At 36.0% G+C, this 27705-nt stretch overlaps 1 protein-coding gene across 1 annotated transcript in view; it reads right to left on the reverse strand.

Moving 5' to 3' along the window:
- Nucleotides 1-19267, reverse strand: part of Pkn (serine/threonine-protein kinase N) — a 343091-nt gene extending 323824 nt beyond the window's left edge. Inside the window, exon 1 of the mRNA XM_090400359.1 lies at nucleotides 19132-19267. The gene's annotated coding sequence lies outside the window, so the exon portion shown is untranslated. The remainder of the gene's footprint in view (nucleotides 1-19131) is intronic.
- Between the last annotated feature and the right edge of the window lie 8438 nt (nucleotides 19268-27705).

A 27705-nucleotide genomic window follows, 5' to 3' on the forward strand; every position in this document is an offset into this window, starting at 1 on the left:
ATGGAACGATTGAGCCTGGACCAGCGTCAGGGTCTTCTTGTGGAATGACTCAGCTGCACGACATGCCGGATGACCGTTTCGGCTGGCAACTAACAGCCAATTCAGAACTGGCACGAACCAGGGGAATCCAACTGACTAATTAAAACAAAGCATTGCGATAGCCATTGAGAGGTGTTGACATAATGTGATTTCTGCCCAGTGCTCTGAATGTCAAAGTGAAGAAATTTAATCAAGCGAGGGTAAACAGTGGGAGTAGTCCCACCAGTAGACCGAAAGGGAATCAGGTTAATATTCCCGAACCTGGACATCGATCCCTCTTGGACTAAGTGCGGTAATGCAACCGAACTCTGAGAAGTCAACAGGATTCCCATGGAGAGTTGTTTTTTCTTTGTAAGGGTTTGGCTCCCTACAATCGGTATGCTATCCCCAACAAAGCACCGTGCCTCCTGCAGTGTCCAGAGCACTCCTGTAGGCCATTGGAAATCCAAGGGAGAGAGAGTGATTTTCGTGCAAGACTGTACCCATATCCACAGCACGTCTTCAAGTTTAACAGCCTCTAGTTGTTAGATTGAATTCTTCTTCTTCGTTTTCAATACAAACTTGTCCAAACAATCTGTCATTCAATGAATGACTTTTGATTTTGTTGACTGCTGTAATTACATAATGTAATGACCTGTGTAGGCGATCACTCAGGTATTTGGCAACTAAATGTTGACGATGAATCACATAGCATACAGTGAATACATCTGGCACCACCTCTTTGAAATATGCAATAAAACTGCAATAGCACCCTACCATAACTGGAGCACCATCGGCAACAACTGACAAGATATTATTCAGAGGGATTTCTTTTTCTTTAAAAAAACCCTTGCAATGCATGAAATATCAATTCTCCTTTAGTGTCAGTTAGCAAATTTTTAGCAAATAATTCTTGGCAAATTTTTTCTTCTTTTATGTATCGTATATATGCTAAAAGTAAGGCTTCATTTCCTGATAAAGTAGACTTTTCAAGTTGTATAGAGAGCTAGGTTGTTTTTAAATACTCACATCTGTCCCCAATAGGGAGGACAGATGAATATCTGCCCATTTGTTAAAGGAATGTTCAGCTGAATTGGCTAGGTCTTTCACACATTTGTATAACTTGAGTCTCAGCTCAAGTTATACAAATGTGTATAACTTGATAATACAGGAATGGAAGGAACGTATGATAGTTCCATTGCACAAGGGTGGTGCAAAAACTGATATGTCTAACTACCGACCTATTAGTATCTCAGGTGTGGTAGTGAAGATTTTAGAGAAGTTGGTAAGAACTCATAAAGGCAGTGGTGAGCTATGGAAATTTTAACAAAGGGCTCACATCGTCGAGAAAAAAAAAAAATAGCCTAACTTAGCTCCCTTATAATGCAGTAATTATATTGCGACTTTGTAGTGCTTCTGACAGATATGATAATTCCTGTAGGATGTCAATCATTAATGCTAGATCTTTTAAAAATTCCAAATTGAGAATTTTTATTGGAGGTTTAATGGATTTTTTACAACACTCAAAAATAATTAAATTAGAATTTAATACTTCCTATATTTCGTCCTAGTCACTAGGACATCTACGGGGATTACAAAAACAATTAATGTAACATGCACACAAAAACTTACAATAGTAAGCCGAACCACGTGGGTGACACTAAAGTCCTATCTAGGTGGAGTGCCCTCTAAGGGCGGTAGTAGGTGGCCTGGAATGTAAGGTGGGACCTCTGGTGATGAGTGTTTCCCAAATCTTCGGAAGCTTAACGCAACCGTATTTGTTAAGATTTGGTTGGTTTCTGAGAGCTGCTGCTGCTTCTAAGAAAAGTCTCTCTTTCTTGAATTTGCTGTGGTGGAGCATGGTGATTTTCTTCCATGATACTCTGTGGGTGGTGTCCAAAACATGGTCAGCCAAGCCTGAATGGCCATAGTTGTGTTTAACGATGTACGACTTGTGTTCCTCCAGGCGGATGGATGTTGATCTGCCTGTCTGTCCAAAGTACGCAAGCTTACAGGAACAATACAGGAAACCATTAAACCTCCAACATAATGTCCTCACAGCACTTAAGCCTCTACACAAGAATCCAAATTTCTAAGAAAAGTCTCTCTTTCTTGAATTTGCTGTGGTGGAGCATGGTGATTTTCTTCCATGATACTCTGTGGGTGGAGTCCAAAACATGGTCAGCCAAGCCTGAATGGCCATAGTTGTGTTTAACGATGTACGACTTGTGTTCCTCCAGGCGGATGGATGTTGATCTGCCTGTCTGTCCAAAGTACGCAAGCTTACAGGAACAATACAGGAAACCATTAAACCTCCAACATAATGTCCTCACAGCACTTAAGCCTCTACACAAGAATCCAAATTTCTAAGAAAAGTCTCTCTTTCTTGAATTTGCTGTGGTGGAGCATGGTGATTTTCTTCCATGATACTCTGTGGGTGGAGTCCAAAACATGGTCAGCCAAGCCTGAATGGCCATAGTTGTGTTTAACGATGTACGACTTGTGTTCCTCCAGGCGGATGGATGTTGATCTGCCTGTCTGTCCAAAGTACGCAAGCTTACAGGAACAATACAGGAAACCATTAAACCTCCAACATAATGTCCTCACAGCACTTAAGCCTCTACACAAGAATCCAAATTTCTAAGAAAAGTCTCTCTTTCTTGAATTTGCTGTGGTGGAGCATGGTGATTTTCTTCCATGATACTCTGTGGGTGGAGTCCAAAACATGGTCAGCCAAGCCTGAATGGCCATAGTTGTGTTTAACGATGTACGACTTGTGTTCCTCCAGGCGGATGGATGTTGATCTGCCTGTCTGTCCAAAGTACGCAAGCTTACAGGAACAATACAGGAAACCATTAAACCTCCAACATAATGTCCTCACAGCACTTAAGCCTCTACACAAGAATCCAAATTGAGAAGTCAGTTTAAAAAGCTCTTATATTTATCGTTCGATGCAAAATGCTTGCATAAAGCTGGGTAATTTCTCCACACAGCAAGAGCTGTTCGTAAACTGCAAGCTGACCATCGTGGTCCAAACACACTGCCGATTTTTAAAATTTCGATACCAAGGTCTTTTGCAATTGTATTTAATTCTCATTGATATTTTGGTGACGGATGATAAAAAGCATATAATTTATCCATAAATATTTCAAATTGATTTATTTCTTTAATGTTTATTTATCGAATCAGCTAATGCTAAGTGTAAACGATGAGCACAGTTGCAACACCTGATTTGTCTCCTAACATTACACAAGCTCCATCAGAACAAAATGCAATGAAATGATTTTTTATATAGTTATCAGAAAATCCATATGAATTTAAAGTAGCAAATATAGCAGCATGTGTATATTCCATGGTGATATTTTCTAATTCTACAAGATTATTAAACAAGAACAAGGGACTCTCATATTTGAGAAAAATTTAACAAAGGGCTCGTGCAAGCCCCTTAGAACTCACCACTGGATAAAGGGAATGGATACACTATGATAATGTTGGAGTATTCTAAGGCATTTGATAGGATACCACCACACAACAGGCGGTTGTGTAAACTGGAGAATATGGGATTGGAACATAATCTATTGGCTTAGATCAGGGAATGGTTAACAGACAGATATCAAAAAGTGGTATACAGTGGTTGTGAATCTGCCAAATTTAAGGTAACCAGTGGTGTACCTCAGGGTTCAGTCCTTGAGCCATTACTGTTCAATCTATACATTAATGACATCAAGCTGGGTCTATTATCAGATATGCAAATGTTTGCTGGTGATGCGAAGATAGGCAGGGCAATCAGGGATGCTACTGATAATCAGCAATTACAAAATGATTTGAATACACTGGAAACCTGGGCAAACGAAAATGGCTGTCAGTTTAATGTTAGTAAGTGTAAAGTTATGCACTTTGGCGTGATTAGAGTTCCAGCAGCATATTATATTAGCGGCATTATGCTACAAGAAACTGAAGAGGCAAGGGATCTTGGTGTATTGGTGGATAAGAATTTAAAGTTCACAGGTCACATAGAAAAGTTGCAAAAAGTTGCAACTCAGAGGATAATTGCTATGTTGAAGTGAACCTTGATATGTAAGGATAAGGAACTAAATTTGCCTCTTTATAAGGCTTTGATAAGACCACACTTGGATTACTGTACACAGATTTGGTCTCTCAGGTTCCAAGGGGATAAAGAAGCTGTGGAAAGGGTGCAAAGAAGAGTTACAAAGATTATATCTGGATTATGGGATTTAGATTATGAGGACAGATTGCGAGTATGTGGATTACAGACTCTGGCTAACAGAAGAAAGAGGGGGTGATATGATAGAGGTCTATAAACTTTTGAATGGGTGTTATAGCATTTCAAATGATGAAATTTTTCATTATATGGAAGGCGGGGAGAGAACATGGGGTCATCCATGGAAGTTAAGGTTGTTCTCAGTCAAGAAAGGGTTAAGAGCTAGGTTTTTCTCCCAGAGAGCAGTGAGCAAGTGGAATAATTTGCCCTTACGGGTAGTGAGTGCATCTAGTGTAAATGAATTTAAGGGAAGGTATGATAGCTGGGTTGGGTAATTTACAGCCTCTCTCGATGAGTCTGTGACTCCCTGGAGGTCACAGATAATAATAATAATAATAATGAGTCTTCAACATCCTGTGCCATTTCATCAATTTTTCATTGCACTGTATTATTGCTCAAAGGAATTTTCTTGATAATATCAGAGGCTGGCTTGTGCAGCACAGTACGTATGCTGGTAGGATTAGTTCATCATCAACATTATGCAGTTTTCTCAATTTAGCAATCAGTAAGGAAATGTTGTAAGAGGCATGCAACCCATCATCACCTAATCTGCATGGTGAAAAGATACTTGCTACTGTTGGTAAAAATTATTTCAAACATTTTTCTTTAAGTGCTTGAAAATATGTTAAATCCTTATCTTTTTTTTATCAGCATGAACTATTGTCAAATGTTCTTCTAGTCTTGAAGGCTTCATAGATTCATTTGAAAAAAACTTTTTGGAAAATCAGGCAGACTGGTCATGTTTAGTTTGTAAGCAACTGAATAAAGCAGTAATTCAAATATTCGATATTATATAGAAATTTAACATTTCTTTATAATACTAAAAAGTCTACATTTCTTCTTGGATTCAGCAATGATATTCTGTAAAAAAAAAAAAAAGTTAAATTTACAAAATTGTTAGAATGCAATTTCTCATGTACCTAAACCAAATTATTTTTACAAGGAATAAAAATACTCACATGAAACCTGCTGTCTTATACAACAATAATTTGCTTTCTGTGTAATCAATGTAAGTAAGGTACCGACTATGCACTAAAATTTTTATGCACTACATCAAATTGCTAACCGCTCGTCATACAATTCAGAAACAATCTAAAACTGATTTCATATGTCTCACGTATTTATAGTATTATACACTGAACAAGTCATAACATGCACATCATAAGTCATAACAAGCATGGCATGTTCTTGCTGATGTGTATTGGACTTGTAAAATCCCAATCACTTGAAAGTGCGCACCCATCAACACTTTGCTTGTTAAGACCTGTTGTCGGACTTCAATGCCGATCAGCTGTAACTTGCATTTTGTATGTTTCCTTGGAAAATAAAGCAACCATTACGACCTTTACTTATGTTACACAACAGTTATATCATCAAAATTTTTGCCTTCATTTTCTACAGCTTTTAACCATGCACCTTCTATTTCCTTGTATTGTAATTCTTTTATTTTATTTTTAATTGATTTATTTCTGCTTTTACTTGTCTGTTTGTTCTGTCTGAGTAGTATAAGCTAGATAACTTTTTAATGATCTTCTTCCTGTTCTCTCCTTTGCTGATTCTTTATTTTACTTCCTATTCGGATAGTTTTTCATCACCTAATTTTTTGTTCTTTATGCTTTTGCTGCTGCCTTACTTCAATTCAACACCCCCTTTTGCTCATGAGACCAATACCCCCCCCCGGATCGTTCCAGCACCCCCAAGGGGGCTGTACCACCCACTTTGGGAACCACTGATATAGATGATGAATAAGAGTAGAGATAATGTGCATCCTTGTCTTACCCCTGATTTTACATCAAACCATCTTTCTATATTTCCTTGATTACTGACTTACAACTTACATATAGACTATTTTATTGCTCTGTATATGCTTTCATTGTTCCATTTACCCCATAAATGGAACATTGAAATGCTTGTCATATGCATTTTCCAGTTCTGCAAAACTTAAGTACAGATGCTTCGTCATATTCCTATGATTTCTCAACTATTATATAAAGTGAAGATCTGATCTTGACAATATCCATTTGGCCTAAATCTAGTTTGTTCTTCTCCAAGTTTCTCTTCAATAATCTTTTTCAACCTTTTTTCAAGTATGCTTGTATAAATCTTACCTCAAACACTTAGTAGAGAAATTCCTCCATAATTCTCACATCACTTAAGGGTCAAAACCAAATAACTGGGAGGAGACCTCCACATTGTCTTTCAAAACTAATTAGTGCTTCTGACCTAATGTCCAATTCTCACTTTTGCATAGTACATCCTATTAGTAGGTACTGAATGAATGAGGATGGGCTGGCAATTTGGGATTTAGCTGACCAAACTGTACTCTCTATTAGCTTAAACCACAAATGTATATAATGATAATGGTACCCAAGAAGATACCAAAGTTAAATCAATGTAGAAGTCATATTTTCCATATACAATTAGAAAAAAGTGATCAACTGATTATTAAATACTCTGAATGAGAGACAGCTGTGAAAAGTTTTTCTGCCTTATAGAAGAGTCCTTACTGGATTTTAAATCGGCCTCCTGAAGACAGAAACAAATAGATTGGTGCTTCTACTAACTGGCATTCATATCAAGAATATTATTACTGAATGGGCACCTCTGCAGAGTCAGATCATGGGAGATCCAAACTATCCATACAATATCTATTATACCTTTCCTTGAATTCTGTAGACCAGTTATCATTTTGGTTATCTTCCACTGGATTCAGCAGACTATAATCTGAGCACAGTTGTCTAGATGTGGTCTAATCAAAGACCTGTAAACACTTTTTTACATCATTTTAAACACTGCAGTTATCCAATGTGATTACTTCATCACCTTAGCAGAAAAACCTGTAAACTTCAACTCTCTACACTATCACCCCCAGGTGTTGTCTGGTTTCATTGACCAGTTACAGCAAATTTCCATTAATATAATACTCTGTGTGCAGTGTCCTTAGTCCAAAATGCATATTACACTTACCAGCATTGAACTGACTCATCACTTGTCCACAGAACAGCAGTCTGTGGACAAGTGATTCAGCCAGCAGAGAGATTATTATTACTTGACACCTCCAAGGGTTCATCGTGGTGGGACACACTACTCACTGTCCCAACTACTTAATCTTCCCAATAACACTCCCACCTTCATCATGTAATGCCATCTACTCTCCACCATCACCAACAGCATTATTTGTCTGTAAATTGCATGTGTTCTCTTGGCCAATTTGCCTGTATGCAGGATGAAAAACTTAAGTTTCTAGGAGAAAAAATCCTGCTGCTTCCATATGAGATAGGCTAATTTCACTTTCAACTGAAAAAATATTATAAAGATTCCCCACGTAAGATTTCTCCTATATAAAGAGTTATCAACTATATACCTTATCACCCTTCCCAACTTTTTAGGAAGGGTGATAAGGTATATAACTAGGAATTTACTCTCTGGACTATTCTCAATATCATTAATATACAAGTTAAATAATAGTGGTCCTAGTATAAAACCCTGTGTTGCTCCACTGATCAGTCACATTTCTCTTAGCTTAGAAAAAGCTTACTCAACATCTGTTCATCACTTTCTGATATGTAACACTCATTCATTCTCTTATCCATGCTGCATGTCTGTTTAGAATACCCATCCCTTTGGGTTCATGCATCCTACTCCCATATGTTAGTTTCCTATCAGATGACTTTGCAAACACCAAAAATGTTATGGTAAAGCTGTTTCCTCTGCTGAACTAATAAACGATAAAAACTTGTGTAAAAAATCATATTTAATTATAAATCCTTCACCCACACCTCACAGACATTTTCAGTACAGAAATCGAATAGCAAATTATACAAATAACAGAAAAAAATTCTAGAGTGCACCACAGTAGCTACAGTAAAGTAACCAAAATGGTCAAAACTTTCCTGACTTAAAAAAAAAAAAAAAAGCATATAAGTAAAATCCTTCATAAGAGTGGATTTCTTATGGAACGTCTTTTCATAAATGATAAAAAGACATTTCATAAGAAACCTACTCGTATGAAAGATTTTAATCATTCCAGAGAATTTGGTAGAGTGACTGATAGAGATGGCATGTTCAGCAAGTCCCAAATGTTCAGGCTCATGATACTTGATATAAGACATGTTCTTAACAATATGTGCTTAATGGAAACTGTATAAAGAGGGGCAGGTTTTTTTCGTGCAGAATTGTGAATGATTGAAATGCCTGAGAGTGTGGTGTCTGCAAGGAGTTTGAATGTGTTCAAGGCACAGTATGATGAGCTGAGTGTGTGATAAAAGGACCTCCCAGATGAGTCTTTGACTCCATGAGGTCTTGGGGTAATAATAATATTTTGGCAGCATGAGAATTCCCAATGTAAGAATTTTTCCATTCTTTTGACTTTGTAGACTTAAATAATTTCTGAGAGGATAAAGGTCCACCTGTGTCAGTTGATTTTGAGAAATATGGATAGCTAGTATTACCATATTCATCATCATCATGCCTATCAAGGATTTAGGCCTAGAGTGGCCTGTTCCGGCCTTAGAAGTCATCGTTGAATCTCTTAAGAGGACGTCCTGGTTTTCTTTTACCTAATTTAAGGCTGTTTTGGTAATCTTTCTGTTTTCATTCTTTCAATGTGTTCCATCCATTTGGGTTTATATTTTTTAATTTTTTTAGTACTATTCCTCGCTTAATTCTTTCATAATTTCTTCATTTCTTTTGTGATCAAATAGAGTTATTATTTCAGCTGTTATTAATCTTTGTCTTTTTTGTTTTATTGTACAGATTTCACTTCCATACAATAAGACTGGTAAGGTTAATGTATTGTATACTTTTAGTCAGGTTTTTTTTTGTACTAGGTTTGGTTTAAATATGGAGTTAATTACACCTGTTATTTTTAAATATTTTGCAATTTTTAGGTTTAGATCGTTTTCATTTTCATATGTAATCATATATCCTAGGTAGTTAAATTAATTCACCTGTTCTAAATTCTTGTTATCTATTACTATTTTAGTTCTTAATGGATCTTGTCCTTTAAATGCCATCATTTTTGATTTTTCTGTTGATATTATCATTCCATAATCTTTGGCTATCTCATTTAAATTTAAAATACCGTTCTGTAAGTTATCTTCATAATTTGTAATTATTATTTGGTTATCAGCAAAAAGAAGAGTGTTTAAGTTCACAGTAAGAGAAAGTTTAATACCTTGGTGGAAATTTTTATTCCATTTTATTATTATTTCATTTAGATAAATATTAAAAAGAGTTGCAGAAAGGGATATCCCTGTCAGACTCCTTGGTTTATCTCTCTCATATATGACAGCTCATGATTTAATCTTATTTGTATTTGATTATTTTCATATATACTTATCTCTTGCTCTGAAAAAATGTTTAATATATCAAATGTCTTGCATTTACTTCAAATTCACTGGTTACAGAAGAATTATCTTTAAATTCACTGGTTACAGAGGGTTATCTTTACACGATGTTCTCACCATTATGTTGAAAATGTAGGTTTCCATTTAACTGGTTCACTTTTAATGCTGTTTCATAAATGATTACATAACAGTTAAAGCAATTCTACTATTAAAATTACAATTACAAAAAAGCCAAGAATACTGTAAGTACCAGTAACGAATGAATAAGTACAGATATTAATTCATCAGTCAAAACTGATTCACTAACAATTACCTTCACAACCCTTGCCATTCTTCAAGCAAAAAAATGTAGTCCTCACATCCATGCTACCCACACTCTTGCCTCTGCTCGTGGGACATGTAAAGAAAAACTCCCGTGATAGTACTGGCCCTTTTCTTCACTCTACTTTTCCTGAGTCTTCACTATGCTGTCTTTCAGACCAAAGCCCTGACACCATAACTACTGTGCAGTGCAACCCGTGGATATCCAGAAAGGGGGGGGGGGATCCTGGTAGTCTTGCACTAATTTGGCCTCTGCATTAAGTCTCCCATCCCATGGTCTTGGATGGATCAGGGCACAAGGTTTGCAGTGATGCCAGTAGTCTGGGGCAGCCTTGGTGAGTGGGCTACCCCAGAAACTGGTTGGTGAGTAGGCATTCATTTCCTAGCTCTGGTGACAAAAAAAAAAAAATTTTTTTAAATCCTGTCAGCATGAATTTTTCATCCTCAAGTTTTTCAGGAGCCTCTCAAGGTCCCAACCCAAGCACTGATACCACAGATTATTATTATTATTCGTGACACCTCCAAGGAGTCCGAAGACTCATTGCGGGAGGACACCTACTGTACAACTCTCCATCTCCACTACTACCAATCAACGCCATCTACTACCCACAACCACCACAGCTAGTATTTTTTGTCTGTAAACTGTGTGTTCTGAAGGGCCGATTTGTCTGTATGCGGGATGAAAAACCCGAGTTTCCGGAAGAAAAACCCTGCTACCTCTGTATGAGATCGGCTAACTCACCTTCAATTGAAAAAGCCCATATAAAGTTTCCTCCTGTCATGACAAGAATCAAACCTAGGCCTTTTCTAATCATTTGATTACAGAAACAAAAAACAAGACGTGACAACAGTATAAATGTACCAGTTTTTCTTATCATCCATTCAACAGATGAAAAGCCAACAAGGAAAACATCACTCTTCTGTATTCAAAATCGTTTAGGACTGGCAGGATCTCTCAAAACAGTTTAAAATATGATCTAGTAATATCCTTGTAGAGGCATCATGTCAGCAATACTCAGAAAAATTACTCAGTGCAACATCAATGAATGGAATACCAATTAGTAACACTTCATAAATTGCTAATCTCTTCTAGAAGGATGATATCAGAATTGGATTTTCTTGATATTGCAGATGAGGAAGTAGGTTCAGAGCTTAAAGATCGGGAAAATGACTAAGTATGGGGTGCATCCTAATATATATATACAGATGGTCACCTGGTTCTGACCAAGAACATCACTTTTGATACACCTAAACTTCCACATCTGTAAAAGCAGTGTACCGTAATTGTCCTGTTAGGCTATACATCCGTAATCCACTGAGATGCTTTTAAATGTAAAAAATACAAGCAGGCCAAACTGCCTGTCATAGCTCTACCACTTATGCCCAATGTGGTAGTAAACAGCATAATAATAAATCCTGCAGAGCAAGATTTATCATCACACTGAAATAAAATGCCTTAAAAGCATTTTATTTTAGCATGACCATGAATCCTGGCTCATGGTCAAATAGCTATCCTAGTGGGCAGTCATCCTTCCTCCTGCTTATATGTATATTAGCCTAGTGGCCTGTTACGCTTTTATTAGGTATGGCCTATTGCGATTTGAAACTGCAACAGCCTCAAGAATAAGAAGGTTAACTCTATGCCTCCTGGTGTGTCCTATGTCTGTAGATGCATGTGTTTATGGGGTTGGTTTGCCTGTTCTGGGAGATGAAAAACCCGAGTTTCCAGGTGAGGGAAAAATCCCCTACCTCCGTAAGAGACTGGTTAACTCACCTTTAGTCGAAAGAGACCTGATAAAGGTTCCTCTCATCACTGACAGGAATCAAACCCGGGTTTTTTTGACCAAAGGGCTCAGTCAGTATAGACTAATTGCTCTGGAAACAGTAGCAATTCGCATGTCTGAGGAATTTCTTATTACAGTATTTTCCTTTTATTACCACTGGGTTATGAGTTATGTGAGATTCAACTTGATAATCTTATATTACAACTGCCTCACACCATGCTTCTCATGGGTGACTAATGGACACACTCTTTAGGGTAGTGGCAACAGGATTGGACAAGATTGTATCATTGAGCAAATGCTCAAGAATCATGATCTCTATCTCTCCCTTCTTAATAATAGAGTTGATCATCCCTTTTTCCATATGCTTATCCACTCATATCTGCAATAGATCTTACAATCTGGTCCCTGCTACCTTTCCAGTGCTCATTTGAGATGTTGACACATTTATGAAAATGATTTGTGTTATTTACACTATGTCTTCACATGAACCATGTTCTACCATGAATGCCCATGTGGAAAATGGACCAGGCTGAGTGAAATATTCTATTCCATCTTGCAAAATTTAATGCTGAAAAAGTCACTCAAACACCTATCAAGAAGCAGTGAAGTATATCACAGATTGGATTATCCAGGCAGCAACAGCTGCAATTCTAAAAACATCTTGATTTCCACTTTATCCAAACCTTCATGGATTCTAGTGTGTCAAGTAGCCAAAAAAAGCTCTAGACAGAGCACTGGATATATTTCACAGATCTCCCACATTAAGGATGAACTATAAAAAGCTCTTCTATTCTGTCATGCCAGTGCAGTAGGTCTTGATGACATTATGAGAAGATAAAACATCCTCCATCATCTTCAATGGATCTCCTTCTCTTACTACACAACAGAATACCTACAGAGGAACATTCTCCAGATGTTTGGCATAAGTCATTTGTCATTATCATCCCAAAACCTGGAAAGGATTCAACACAAGCAAAAAATTATTAACCTATTGCTCTGACTAGCTGTTTTTCTAAGATACTGGAAAAAATTATAAATGCAAGGCTTCTCTGGAATTTAGAAAGCAACAAACTTCTTTCCAACACACACACAATGTGGTTTTTGTAGATACTGATCAACACTGAACCATTTGGTCTGTTTAAAAAGTTGCATAAGAGATGCTTTCCTGAAACAAAAACATATGGTTTTAGTCTTCTTTGACATGAAAAAAAGCTTGTGAAAAAGTTTAGAGATATGGCATATTAAAAGACCTCTTTAATGCTGGTCTGAGAATTATAAATGCAAGGCTTCTCTGGAATTTAGAAAGCAACAAACTTCTTTCCAACACACACACAATGTGGTTTTTGTAGATACTGATCAACACTGAACCATTTGGTCTGTTTAGAAAGTTGCATAAGCGATGCTTTCCTGAAACAAAAACATATGGTTTTAGTCTTCTTTGACATGAAAAAAAGCTTGTGAAAAAGTTTGGAGATATGGCATATTAAAAAACCTCTTTAATGCTGGTCTGAGAGGACACTTCCTGTTTATTAAAAACTTTCTGTCCAGGTAAGTCTTCTAAGTCCAAGTGAGAAGAATGTTATCTCAGTCATATCTTCCAGAGGTCAGACCCTTGAGAAACACCTTAAGTGTGACACTCTTTACTATCAGTTTATTCAATCACTGAAGAGCTTCCTCCCAGAGTAAGCAATACTCTTTATATCAATGAGTTCACAATTTACTGTCACTCATGCAATATGAGGATAACTGAAAGACAATTTCAACAAGCAATTAATCCTGTCTCTTCATGGGCTCTTAGTAACGGTTCAAGTTTTCAGCAGAAAGAACCATCTGTATACACTTTTGCTGAAAATGTATCCTTCACTCAGATCCTGATTTAAGAATGGAACAAAATATTATTCCAGTAGAACCAGAGGCCAAGTTCTTAGGACTCATCTTTGACAAAAATCTGGCATTCTTTACACACATTCATCAACATAAGGACAAATGCAAAATAATAAAAAAAAAGCAGTGAATCTCCTTCAAACTCCATCCTCTAAAGAATGGGAGTGTTTCTTGCTCTTGTTACAGTATGACCTTCACTATCCTTGCACCAGTAAACCATTAATCAATCAACCAAACCACACTCTTAGTCAACTTGGATGAAATCTATCTTCGTATCATGTAATAAAAAATTTCTTTTGCATCATTCTTATACAGCTCTCTCAGTACCTTTGGTACTGCTGTCATATCTTCTCGCAACCAAATTAACCTACAAACTTCTAACCTCAAAAGGAGCATTCCATAGTCCTGTCACCACCTTGATCCATGTGCCCTAAACTGGTTAATTAATGAGCAATGCAACAGTAAGTGAGGAGAATAAATGCAAAACAATACCACTGAACAAGAGCTGTATAAAGCCAGTCATTTCCTGGATTATTCTCTGTATGGTGTGGTTAATGTACTGGACAAGTTCCTTAGTACCAGAAAACAAGATCATTTAAAAAAAAAAAAATGTGTAAAGGGAAGGGCTCTATTTAACAACTGATTTGCATCTCATGATAAAGGGAACAATGTGTATACATATATATTGCTTGCAGAATGATTTGATTGAAGATATAGACAGATAATTATGTATTCAATAAGTTGCTGTGGGAAAAAAACAAATTACATGTCATCCGATAATATCTAAAAAAATTATGAGAGGCAAAAGAGATTTGTTTGCAAATATACATAGCTAACCAATAATAAATAGGGCTCATATACACTGGTACTTAGTAAATAGTGTTGTAGTTGGTGAAGACAGAGTTGTAGAGTAGGTACCTTCCTTTGATGAGTCTCTAGACTCCCTGGAGGTGTCATGTAATAATAACTACAGAAGATGGGGGGGAAGGAATATCAATCTAGCCAATCAAAAAATTAATTTTCATAAATGAACTAAGCATGGTATGAATTATGTCAACAATGAGAAAATACCAAGCAAGCAAATTGTCCTGTATAATTTGTTGTGCATTTTTTTTTTTATTTATATTTTGTTCGCCAAGAATAATCTTTTATTCAGTAAAAGACTTATGACCAGTGTGCACTTTATTTATATAGTAATAAGTCTTAGATATGTCAATAGCTTGCCAATCACCAGATGCTGTCCTTTTCTTCTAAAACATATAATTCATTTTCATTCAAAGGAATAAAGGAATTTTTACTCCCTATGCTTATTCTTTTTAAAGGAACAGAAAATTTCCCTTCATATATTTTATCTTCATTTCTCTCCACATATTTTTATTTCATATATTTTATCTTCATTTCCCTCCACAGATACTATAGAGCACAGACACAAGCAACACAAATTGGACGTTTTATTGTATCACTAAATACAGTACAGTAAAAAAATAACTGATCTATATTATATTTATATCTAAAGCAACAATTAGAGTAATCAGAGAAAACTTGAATGAAAATTATCCTGTATAATGAAAAACACCTCCCTCCCTCCCTCCCACAGGCACAAAAAAAAAAAAAATACAATCACTGGGTAAAGAAATCAACCAACTTATACATTAAGAAATAAGGAAGTTATTTCCCATTTACAGGGGTTTAATACCTGGACTATTATGCTCAGACATGATTTATATAAAGCAAATATTCAAAAGCTTGAAATTAAATAGAATTACATTTGAGATATTCTATACCAGTCACAGTTCACAAACACTAATTTTCCAAAGAAAATTCTGCGAAAAAAAAAAAAAAATTGAAACTGGCATGCCTTATATACTGAAAAACTTTAAAAAAAATGTACCTGCCTTCTGTGGAATGCACAACATGCATGAGACAGCCTATTGTAACATGTTAAGGAAGTTATTTCCCACTTTACAAGGCTTCGATAAGGCCTGGACTGTTCACTGTTATTGGAGTACAATACTCAGATATGGTCACCTGGATTCCATGGAGATTGAGAGATAATTAAAAAGAAAAATGAAATTCTGCATGTGAGGATAGAATAAAGAAATGTGATCTTCAAAATTTGAGAAACATGACAGATGAGAGGATATAAAAAACAAAAATTGGTAAGAGTATTTTATAGAATGTACGATTGAGAAAGGACTCTGGAAACTTAATAAGACTGTGGTTAGGTAGCTCAAGGTCCAGTTTTGTCATGGTATGTAGTGAATGGAATACTACTGAATGTTCTGAGTGGCATCTTCACTGGATGTGTTAAAGGATATATATACAGGGTGTTCGGGATAAATTTGACATATTTATAATTAATTATATTTTTCCGTAAGTTACATGTATTAACACACACTTCTCTTCATTTAAAAGTTTGGACCCTTCTTCATTCATATACAAGATGTCAGAAAGGATGGATAGCTGGAACCCACCTGAATCATGGAAGAGAATAACTTGTATCATGATGATTCGTGCCCGCCATCAAAATAAGGATATTACGACTGCTGCCCAATGCTCCCTGAATACAGTAAAAACAATCAGGCATGAACTAGAGACTTGCAATGGTGACTACGAGGATGTAGCAAGAAGAAAGATCCCTAGCAGACGATCTGATTGCGTTCGTACAGCAGAATTCCTCGCAAATCTGCAGGAACAGGTGTTGAAGAACCCTGGCATTGGAATTCGGGCTTTGTTCGTGGAGTTGCTAACTGTAGTCAAGCCCTGGATAACAAGGGTAGCCAATGGTAGGCCGTATGTATGGCAGCAGGATTCGGCCCCTTGCCACACCTCTGGGAAAAGTCAAAAATGGTTGTCTGAAAATTTCTACGACTTCACCAGTCCAAATGTTTGGCCTCCAAACTCCCCAGACCTTAACCCCATGGATTATTTTGTATGGGGCGCAGTTGAAAAAGACACCAATCGCACTTCCAGTAATACAAAAGCCCAGTTAATGGATAAAATTAAAACAGTTTTTGCGGCCCTTCCCAGGGAGACTGTAGCATCAGCTTGTTCGAGGTTACGAAGCAGAATTGAAGCTGTGATCGATGCTAATGGTGGTTATTTTGAGTAAATCTTGTTGATAGTATTGTAATTAACTCTGCCTGTAATGTTTTTTTGTCAATTCATTAAATTTAATAGATACAAAGAAGATTTTCTTTTTCCTTACGAAACTGTCAAATTTATCCCGAACACCCTGTATATATATATATATATATATAATGCATTAAGTGACAAGAAGTTCCCTTGATGAATCAAACCTCCTGAAGGAGCCTGCATAATAATACTGTAGTCAATATGTAGTCAATTAAATTGGAACGGATGGGGCTGAACAGCAAATTGGTTCACTGCATTGGAGATCGGTTGTCTGATAGGTATCAGCGAGTTGTCTATGGAGGAACGATATCTCAGAAGAGGAAAGTTACTAGTGGTGTATGTCAAGGGTCTGTTTTGGGTCCATTGCTGTTTAATTTGTATGTAAATGATATCTGGAGAGGTCTGAATGGTGATGTGCAGTTGTCTGCAGATGATGCAAAGTTGGGCAGAGCTATCAGGAGTAGTGTGGATGCTGTAGCTTTGCAAGAGGACTTGAATACACTGTCTGAATGGGTAAATAAGTGGGGGATGTCAATTCAATATCTCAAAGTGTAAGGTTTTGAAATTTGGGAAGCAGAGATGAGATGTCAAGTACACAATCGGTGCGAATATCTTGGAAGAGGTAGAGGAAATGAGAGATCTGGGAGTGATTGTAGACAAGGACCTAAAATTTCGGGGACATGTTACTAAAATAGTGAAGACAACACAGCGGATAATGGGAATGATGCGGAGGACATTGACTTGTAGAAGTAAGGATGTTATGATTCCTTTGTATAAGGCTTTGATCAGGCCACATATGGATTACTGTGCATAAATCTGGTCACCTGGTTTTCAAAAAGATGAAATTGCGTTGGAAAACATTCAGAGGCGATTGACTAAGGTGGTTTCTGGTCTCTGGAATGTAGAGTATGAAGACAGATTGACAAAATGCAATTTGCAGAAATTGGTGGATAGAAGGAGGAGGGGGGGGGGGGGGATATGATTGAGACATATAAGCTGTTGAGTGGTTATTACCAGATTAACGGTGGGGAGGTTTTGCACAAAATGGGTGAGGATAGCAGGAGAACAAGAAGTCGTTCCTGGAAGCTGTATAAGGAGGGTGTGAGCAAGGGAGTGAGGAGCAGGTTTTTTGCATGGAGAGTGGTGAGTGATTGGAATGCTTTGACCGAGAGTGTGGTGTGTGCAGAGACAGTGAATATATTTAAGGCACAGTATGATAAACTATGTGTATAACAGTGGACCTCCCACGATGAGTCTTTGACTCCATGGAGGTTTTTATAATAATAATAATAATATGTAATCCTATGGGGGGTGACACTGTGCTGCAGAAGCTTGAGGAATACAAGGATTTAAGTTTGATACTAGTCAGGGAGTTGAAGTTTTGAGAAAATATTGCAAGGATGGTTAAAGGCAATGCAAAGGCCTTGATCCAACCATATCTAAATTACTGTGTAGGAATCTACCTCTGGTTTGAAATGCATGAATAGCAGGGAAAGTAAAAAGTACAAGGGAATGCGACTAAAATAACAGGATTATGAAATCGAGTTAATGAATGGAATTATGGCCAAATCAACGAAAACACTGTCATGTTTTCGTTGATTTGGTCGATGATGAATTACTTTCAAAGATAAGTAGCCAGAAATTATATAAGGCAGAAGAGGAGGGAAGCTTTCAGCAGCGAGTTCTATCAAATTAATAAATACTATTATTTCATGCAATAATATTATCCAAAAATAATTCGTAATGAAGTAAGGATTCCCACAAAAATAAAAACAAATAAAATCAATATTTATCAAGAACATTAAAGAATAACATAATAAAGCACCTTTTACATTCCAGTCACATTCCCTTGTACTTTTTGCATTTACATTTCTCGCAATCACTGAAAAGCTCGTATAATAAATGCAGTTTAAGGCGCATGCACTATATTTTCCCTTAAACTATTAAACTAGTAATTGTAAGTATATTCGCTTTTATTAACAGTTTCAAAATACAATAATCTTCAAAAATGTTAAAATCGAAAATTTGGGCAACGGAAAATTTTATAAACTCCCAGTAATATAATTAACATCATATATATATATATATATATATATATATATATTATGTACAAATTATCTCCCGCTAATGTGCACAAACTATTTCCCCCTAAGGTTATATATCAGCGTACAATCTCCTACTAATGTCATATACGTGATGGTACTTCGATTCGCTGATGGAAACGTGGTGTACCTTTATTACTGTTGTTAGTGTTTATAACTTTTTTGGCATGCTCTTATATTACACATTAAATTTTCACTGACAGAAACGCAACATGAGAAAAGAAGTTCATAAACAAATCAAATAAATGATTCGTTACCTTCCAGCTTACTCCAAGAGTACAAAAAATGCCTAGGCTTTCCCCGAAGAAAAATTAGTACTCCTCATGAACGGCATTAATTTTAATTTTCGCCACTATTATCAAGTCACATTTACTAACATTAGGCCTACTACCGAAATTCTGACACCTAAAAACCGCTTACCATAGTGCTTTAGTTACAGGGGAGAAATTAAGCTTCCCTGTATCACGTGTAACGTAATCAAATTTAACCAATCATATTACTGGATTCATTTACCTAGGAATGCCGACCGAAACTAATTCGTCCGACTAAAAAAGTTTCGAACTTTAAGAGTTGCTCAGTTCCGAAAATTAAAGCAAATGAAAAACGGGATCAATTTGCTCAGCTCGGAAAATTAAAGTAAATGAAAAACGGGATCAATTGAGCCACAACGTGACATCCAGTAGCTTGTCTGGTGGTAACTTCCTTCAAAATTTATTGTATTTTCAAAATTACCAGATTGTATTAAATCTGAGATAAGAATATACACCGCAATAAGTAATAAAAATGCGATGAGAACATTACATCCTAATGAATAACAACTGAAAAATAAAGGAAAGACACACAGAACAGTAAACAAACCCACCAGCTCCATTTATAACCTCAACTTTTTTTTAAGTATCTTAAAATTAAATTATTTTAATAGCTTCTGAATGAAATTAAATATATAAACATTTACATACTAAAGTCAAGAGCCAGAAAAGTTAAAACATTTCAGACATACGAGTTCGGTATACAGCAATCATTTTATTGAGTTTACTAGATTGGAGTACAATATAGTCCACTTCATTAGGAGAGTGTAATTAAAAATATAAATAAATACAATACCCCAAGCAAGCGAACGGAAACAGTAACGAAGAATATTCAAAAGATGTATGTTACGGTTTGGATTAATTCGCTAATTAATTTGGATTAATTACATCCTAATGAATAACAACTGAAAAATAAAGGAAAGACACACAGAACAGTAAACAAACCCAAAAGCTCCATTTATAACCTCAACTTTTTTTTAAGTATCTTAAAATTAAATTTTCAAAATTTTTATTTCATTCTCTGAAGATGGGTATTGTAATGTATGCGTAACAAGTAAAGGTACAAACCAATAAAATAATTAGTCTCAAACAGTCTTCATGTGGGGGTCAATACCGAGCTTAAATATTGGACATGTTTCCTATCCACAGAAGCAGAACTTCAAATGCTGTTAAGTCGGCTGTAACCCAAAGACCAACTATGGCATTGGTTTACATAAATTACTGTATAAAAACAAATAAATCCGCTAACTCCTTTTATTCTGTACAGGAAGTTGGCAAAGCCGTTTCAGACCTGTGTAACTATTGGAGACTGAGGAAACAGTTCATTCTCCATGGGTAGCAAATCAGAAATAGCTGGCTAAGATTAATATTATTATTATTATTTGACTAACTGCATTTCTTTGGGATAATAATAATAATAATAATAATAATAATAATAATAATAATAATAATCAACAGATCTCCATGGAGTCAAGCGACTCATCATGGAAGGTCCCACTCTCACATACACAGCTCAGTGAGCTGCATATGTGAGATTGGGTTCGAGATGTGAAAGTTAAGCAAAACCAAATTAATCCAAACCGTAACACACATATTTTGAATATTCTTCGTTACTGTTTCCGTTCACTCGCTTGGGGTATTGTATTTATTTATATTTTTAATTACACTCTCCTAATGAAGTGGACTATATAGTATGCCAATCTAGTAAAATCAATAAAATGATTGCTCTATACCGAACTCGTATTTATTTATTAATAAACCAATTTATTAGTAAATAAATCGACAGATTTATTTATTAATAAATTGGTTACTAATTAGGAAAAAAATATTTTTTTGAAATTATTTTGTATAGGCAGCACCCCCACTTGAAGCTTCACAGACCGCAACTGCAGCTCACCATAAAAGCATTCACTGTCCCAGCACTTACTATACTCTCAGGCAATGCATTCCAATCACCCACCGCTCTCCATACAAAAAATCTACTCCTCACCGTTCTGTCTCCAGATATTCTATGAAAAATATCATCCGCGTTAATCTCCTGACCTTTGGAATACACTCATTCATAGCCTCTGTCAGATAATTCCTAGGTAGAGACCAAGCAGCATTGATATCCTTCCAATCTAATTCCTCATTCCATGATATTGCTGCAAGCAGCGTCTTGAGTTTGCCATAATCACCCGCAATTATCAATAATTAAATGGTATACGATGAAAAAACGCAGAAAAGTGCCGCCATCATTTCGTCGCAATATTGAACGCAGCATATTGTCTGAAGTAGTGTAAGTTACACAGTCGATTTGCTTGAGTTTACGGGATGAGAAATATCAATTTGTCTATGTTAGAAATCGACTAACGCAGGAACCGGTCTAAGAAAGGATTAAAAAGAGTTTTTCATGTCGGCGACTGTCGAACTTTGAATGGTTTTCATAAGGCGGATTAACGCTTTGGATACAAACGCTACTTCAACAGAGTTACACAGGTAGTGGTGGAGTGTTGCTTTAATTTCAAATGCCTGCATAGCACAGATGGAGGTATGTAGGAAAATAAGCCCTTTGATAGGAAGCAAATCTGTTCCATTGTCATCATGACAAGAGGAACTTTCATATGTACTTTTTTCAATTGAAGTGAATTAGCTGAGGGGTCACGAGTGGGAACAATGTTTTTTTCATCCTAGAACTCGAAGTAAAGGTATATCGACCAAAATATGCATGTATTAAAGAGACAAAAATGAGTGAGCAAGAAACAGCATAGTGTACGTCCACATAATTTTATAGGTAGAAGATCAAATGATGTACACAGTAAGCTATGACGTGTAGAGTAGCATTCTATGATTAGCCCTTAAGTTTCACAGAAAAATAATATTTCTAACAAAACAGCTATTGGCAGCGTTATTTAGTGCCTCACGTTGGAGTACCGATCTCTCTGTGTGTGTCGGTGCTCACAATCTTTTCAGTTGATATCAGTTATTGCAGTCCATCTATGAACTGAAAGACTGTTTGTGATGGCCGGAGAGCGGATACGCTAAACACTCGGCCAACCAGGCGGCTATTTCTGTCTCACATATTTTTGTCTTCTTTGTAATGTCTCAGTAATGCCAATTATGTTCATGTGGTACTTTTCAAATTATTCTGCAAGTTCGATTTCCTTTCCTTTAATACTTCTTATCAAATTCTTATATTGATGGTTTTTATCTTCAGTTCTTCTGATGTTCCGCTTACAACCTTTAATCCGTTTACACATTAAAAATGTGTTTATCGCGATAGCTAGGAATATGGATTTTTGCAATTGAAGGGGATTTAGCCGATCTTATGTTTTTTCTCCCGTCAACCCGGCGGATTTTTCTTCCCATTACAGACAAATCGGCCATGAGAACACACACAATTTTTAGACAAAAAAATACTGTGGTGGGGATGGGTAAGAGATAGCGTTGGTGGTAATGCTGGTTTAATTGGAAAATTAAGTAGTACGACACATAGCGAGATGCCATTAGCGAGTAGAGCAGAATATTCTCCCGCGATGAATCCTTGGATTTCTTGGAAGTGTCATATATATATATATATTTATGGGAACTGTGTTTTATAATAATAATTTTTATTTTTAATTTTATTTATTTTAATTTTTTTATTATTATTACATATAATACATACATTACCTGTGTAGCTCAGTGGAAGTGGCGCTTGCTTCCTCTGCGCTTGGTCGTTTGAAGTCAGACTTAAGTTCAAGTCTAGTCGCTGACTGGAGGAACATTTTCTAAGCCTTTCTTCGACCGATTCCCGAGTTAGTCGATCTCTGGCACGGGCAAGTGGGTTTTTCCTCCCGGAAACTCGGGTTTTTCGTCCCGTAAACTCAAGAAAATCGACCGTAGAACCCACACTATTTCAGACATTAAATATATTGTGTTAGGGATAGGGACCACGAGATGGCGGCACATTTGAGCCGTCTCTCTTCACTGTGTACCGCTTAATCAGTGATAGCCTTGGGCCATCTATCTCTGATTGGTACCAGTGGAGATTGAACTGCCCACTCAGTCTCCAAAAAGTTAGATAGGGCTAAATGGCCTCGCCTACTCCCGTATACGGGAATAAAAAGGCGTTAGCTGATTTTTTTTTCTGATACATACATTACATGCATTTGATTACATATTTTTCTTTTAAAAAAATTCAATCCTTTTTTTATTATTTTTATTTTATTTATTTTTTTATTATTAAAATTATGATTACATATTTACAACATATGAGGTTACATATTTACAACAGGTTTAATGCTGTTTTTTGTTTTTTTTGCAGCAATGAAATTCGTACAGATTTTTTTCTTTTTTTTAACCCTGTATAATGTATTAATAAATAATACAGCATTTATTTCATTTAACAATAAGTTATATATATTTACAATTTTGATATTTTTAGTATATTTAAGCTCTGTAACTACAGCACTTAAATGTGATATATGGATTTGGATTTTTTCCCCTTTTTTTATTGATCTTGGAGGAGATGTAATTTCTCAGCTTTTATCCTCAAAGCTTATTTGTTAAGCTTATCTGAGGATGACACCAGTTAGTTATCATTTATTGGTTTGTTTGCTGTGTTGAGAAGTAGACTGATGTTTAATAGGCTTGATTTCCACTGCAGCCATTGAATGAGATATTTGCGCGCGCGCGTGCACACACACACACACACACACACACACACACACACACACACACACACACACACACACACACACACACACACACACACACACACACACACACACACACACACACACACACACACACACACACACACACACACACACACACACACACACACACACACACACACACACACACACACACACACACACACACACACACACACACACACACACACAATAACTTGAAAGGTCTTCATGCATCACTGAACTGGAAGCCTGAACGAATATGTTGTGTTTCATTGCGTTTGTATGGTATTTTGGGTGCGTGTTTCTTGTTCATAGTATGTCCTTAGAGCTCTTTTCAGGCTATTGTAGTTGGTAAGGTTTCTGTATTCAAATGATTATTTGTTTATCATGTCTGGGATGTAGAGGTTTGGTGTGGCCTATCCGTATTGATTATTGTATTTATATGTGATATAATTAGTAGTCTGAGGTCTTGTTATACGGTATGTATTTCGGACTGTCCTGTAGTTGGCATCGAAATAATGTTTTTGCAAAAGCTGCATAGTGACATAAATGTTTTGCTGTCAGTATTTTGTGTTCTGACATTGCAGTGTATATAAAGTCGATATTGTCTCTTTGTTCACAAAAAAAACAACAACAACAACAAAAACAAAAACAATAATAATAATAATTATTATTTTTTTTCTCATCTTGGAAGATCGTAATGTTATAGAAGCATCACGTTCAACAGCGTACAAATATCAACTTTGAAAATCTTTAAAAATCCAGTGAGATATTATATTCTAGGTACTGAATACCCTGAATAAATTTTTAAAACATTTTGAAACATAATCATTGGATACGCACAACATAATTAGTATATCTTATGTAATTTCTATTTTTATCTTTAGATCTATTTTGAAGCATTTATGGATTGCTTCACTTTTTCCCTCTGTTTCTTTTTTGGCAATGAATGCACTCTATCCCAGCATACATAACAACATCTGCATGCATTTTTAACAGATGAATATTACCGGAGATCAGTGGTGGCTCGTGGCTTGAAATCGTGAGGGTGCTGCAACTTTCGAAATATACATACCCACTCTAAGTACATAATAATCTAAGTTTGGATAAAATATCAAAATTATGGTAAAGATTAAAAAAAAAACTTAAACATGAAAAAATATTGTTTATTATCGATGAAATTATACAGTTTAGCATAATTAAAAATAAAATCCATTCATTTAATTGTAATTAAAGGAATGGATTTACAATTTTTGGACATGACAATTAATGTTCTTTAATTGTAATGTCCAAATATTTAAAGAGACAGAGTAAACATAATAAGCACTATGAACACTCTACTACTAGCGAAAATTGCATATAAACAACAGTGGAACTGCGCGACGGACAGTGCCGCATTTCGCTAATAGCTCGCATCGCATTATGACGTGTATCTCACTACGCGCGCAAGCATATGATTACGCGCGTAGAAATATGACACTGTGGTAAACACAGTGCTGCTTGCGTCCTTTGGCCTCTTAAGTGCTACAAAATGGATTTTTATTATTTTTTTACAAAATCAGAGAATTGTGTAGGATTGTTGATGATATAATTAAATATTACAAGCAAATATAAAAATCGAAAAATCAGCTAACGCCTTTTTATTCCCATATAGGGAATAGACGAGGCCGTTTTAGTCCTATCTAACTTTGGAGAGTGTGTGTGGGCAGTTTAATCTTCACTGGTAGCCAATCAGAGATAGTTGGCCCAAGGCTATCACTAATATAAATAAATTAATAAATATATTTATATATCAAGAAAAATTAGGGGGTGCTGCAGTTCTGGTGCCTATGCACGAGCTGCCCCTGCTGGAGATTAATAGAACACTAACTGGCGGATTCCAACTGACTGAAAATTTGCCAGGGAATGACAAGCCAATTGTCAAAAGCGCAGTTAGTTTACTTCTATTCAGTAGATTTTATATTGTGAAGATATTTCGTGTTCATCTTTTTTTGAACAGTGAAAACGACATCTAAAGATCAATATGAGGTTAAATAAAAGATGACAAGAAATTAAATTATTGCTTTCATCTTTTATCCAAATTTTATGCATGAACTTCCATAGAGAATCTAATGCTTCACATCAATTGCCTTAGTGTCCCATACCGCAAAGCACATATCCTTATGACATGTATAATGTTATGCATTATGGAAAAATGCATTCTGGGTGTTGCATTATGGGATACCAAAGCAATTTGATGTCAAGTCATTAGTCTCTCAACAATCGTCATGTGACTTCACATGCAAACTTTGTTGGCTTGCACTGATGAAACCAAGAGTATAATTTCCTAGCATCTTTGATTTATAGTATAGCCAAGTGAAAAAACTTTCAATGTTAAAATGAGGTGGGAAAAAAAGTAAAATTACGTCTACCTCTTTGAAATTTTTTACCTATCGAAAATGATGTATTGAAGGTATATATAATATATATATTGAAGTAATATATATATATAAATAAATAAATAAATAAATATATATATATATATATATATATACTAGGGGCTCCTACCCCCCGTGTTCCGGGCTGGTAAACAGATAAGAGTCGGTAAGCCGGTAGGCTGGTAAGACAAAAAACGTGACATAAAAACGTTTCAAATTTCGGCTTATCTTTTTATATATAGAGAGTAGATATACAGGTATCCCTTGCTTAACGCGGTTTTGCTGAACGCGGGATTTGATTAACGGGGCGAAATTAATTGCGGCAATCCCTTGATATATGCGGCAAGAGTTTTGATTAACGCGCCTTTAACCCTGCGGAGCTAGCAGCTGATCTGAGAGATACATGCAAAATGTTTAATATAAATATTCTTACACAATTCAGTTTATAGCTTGGAGGTCAAGAGTAGCTGTGCATTCATATGTTATGATATTCCACACTGTTTTTTGCTGTCAGTTTGATTTAACACATGTTATGTAAAAGTTTGTGATATTCGACAGTAAATTGTATCTGAGAGATACCGCGACCGCCGATGTCAGTATAGTATGGTATGTATTACTGAAATAGAGAGACAAAGGATTATTTATCATACATGTCCTCTAGGAGATGGGCTTGACATTATGGAAAATACTAAGGAAAGTGATCTGGAGCTTACTCCACCTTTTTTACGAGTTGCCCATAAGGTTGCTTATGCTTGCATGCGCCGAAACGTTTATTTTCTATATATTCGGCACGAAACTCTTGTAGTTTCTACATTTAGCTATGAAATAATGTTAGATTCAATATCCACTTAATTTGTACCATCATGTAGTATATTTGCAGTGTTTTTTCTTTATGTTTTATTGCATTTTAGCACATACTAGTAATGAATATATCTCTCAGATATATCGCGACCAACGCTGCAATTTTTACCGCCGCGAGCTCCGCAGGGCTTTCAGCATGACGACGTCATTCCTCCTACGCAATCTTATGAAGTTATTCATAAGAACCAGTGCTTCATGGACGAATTGTAATTTTTACCATTGATTATTAGATTTCATTAACGCGATTTTGATATACGCGGTAAGATTAATTATGTAATTAATCTTACGAGGGATTAATTAACTGCGTTAATCGAGGGATACCTGTATATATTAGAATTCATATTTACTCGGTGAAAATTATATGAAAATTAAAAAGTTTGAATGAATAAACACCGAGAATTATAAATAATGAGATTTAATAGGAACACTACTAGTTTAGTTTCGTGGATAAAACAGCTTCTTCAGGTGTCTAACTACAAAGAATTATATACACAAAAAACTACAGAAACATTACATAATAACGACAAGAGATCTATTATAAACGGTATAGTTCGCCCACCATTTCAAGATCCCTTCTTGGCTTGGTG

The sequence above is a fragment of the Typopeltis vanoorti genome, chromosome 1 (assembly GCF_054136105.1).
Source record: "Typopeltis vanoorti isolate ZY-2024b chromosome 1, IOZ_Tvanoo_1.0, whole genome shotgun sequence".
NCBI lineage: Eukaryota > Metazoa > Arthropoda > Arachnida > Uropygi > Thelyphonidae > Typopeltis > Typopeltis vanoorti.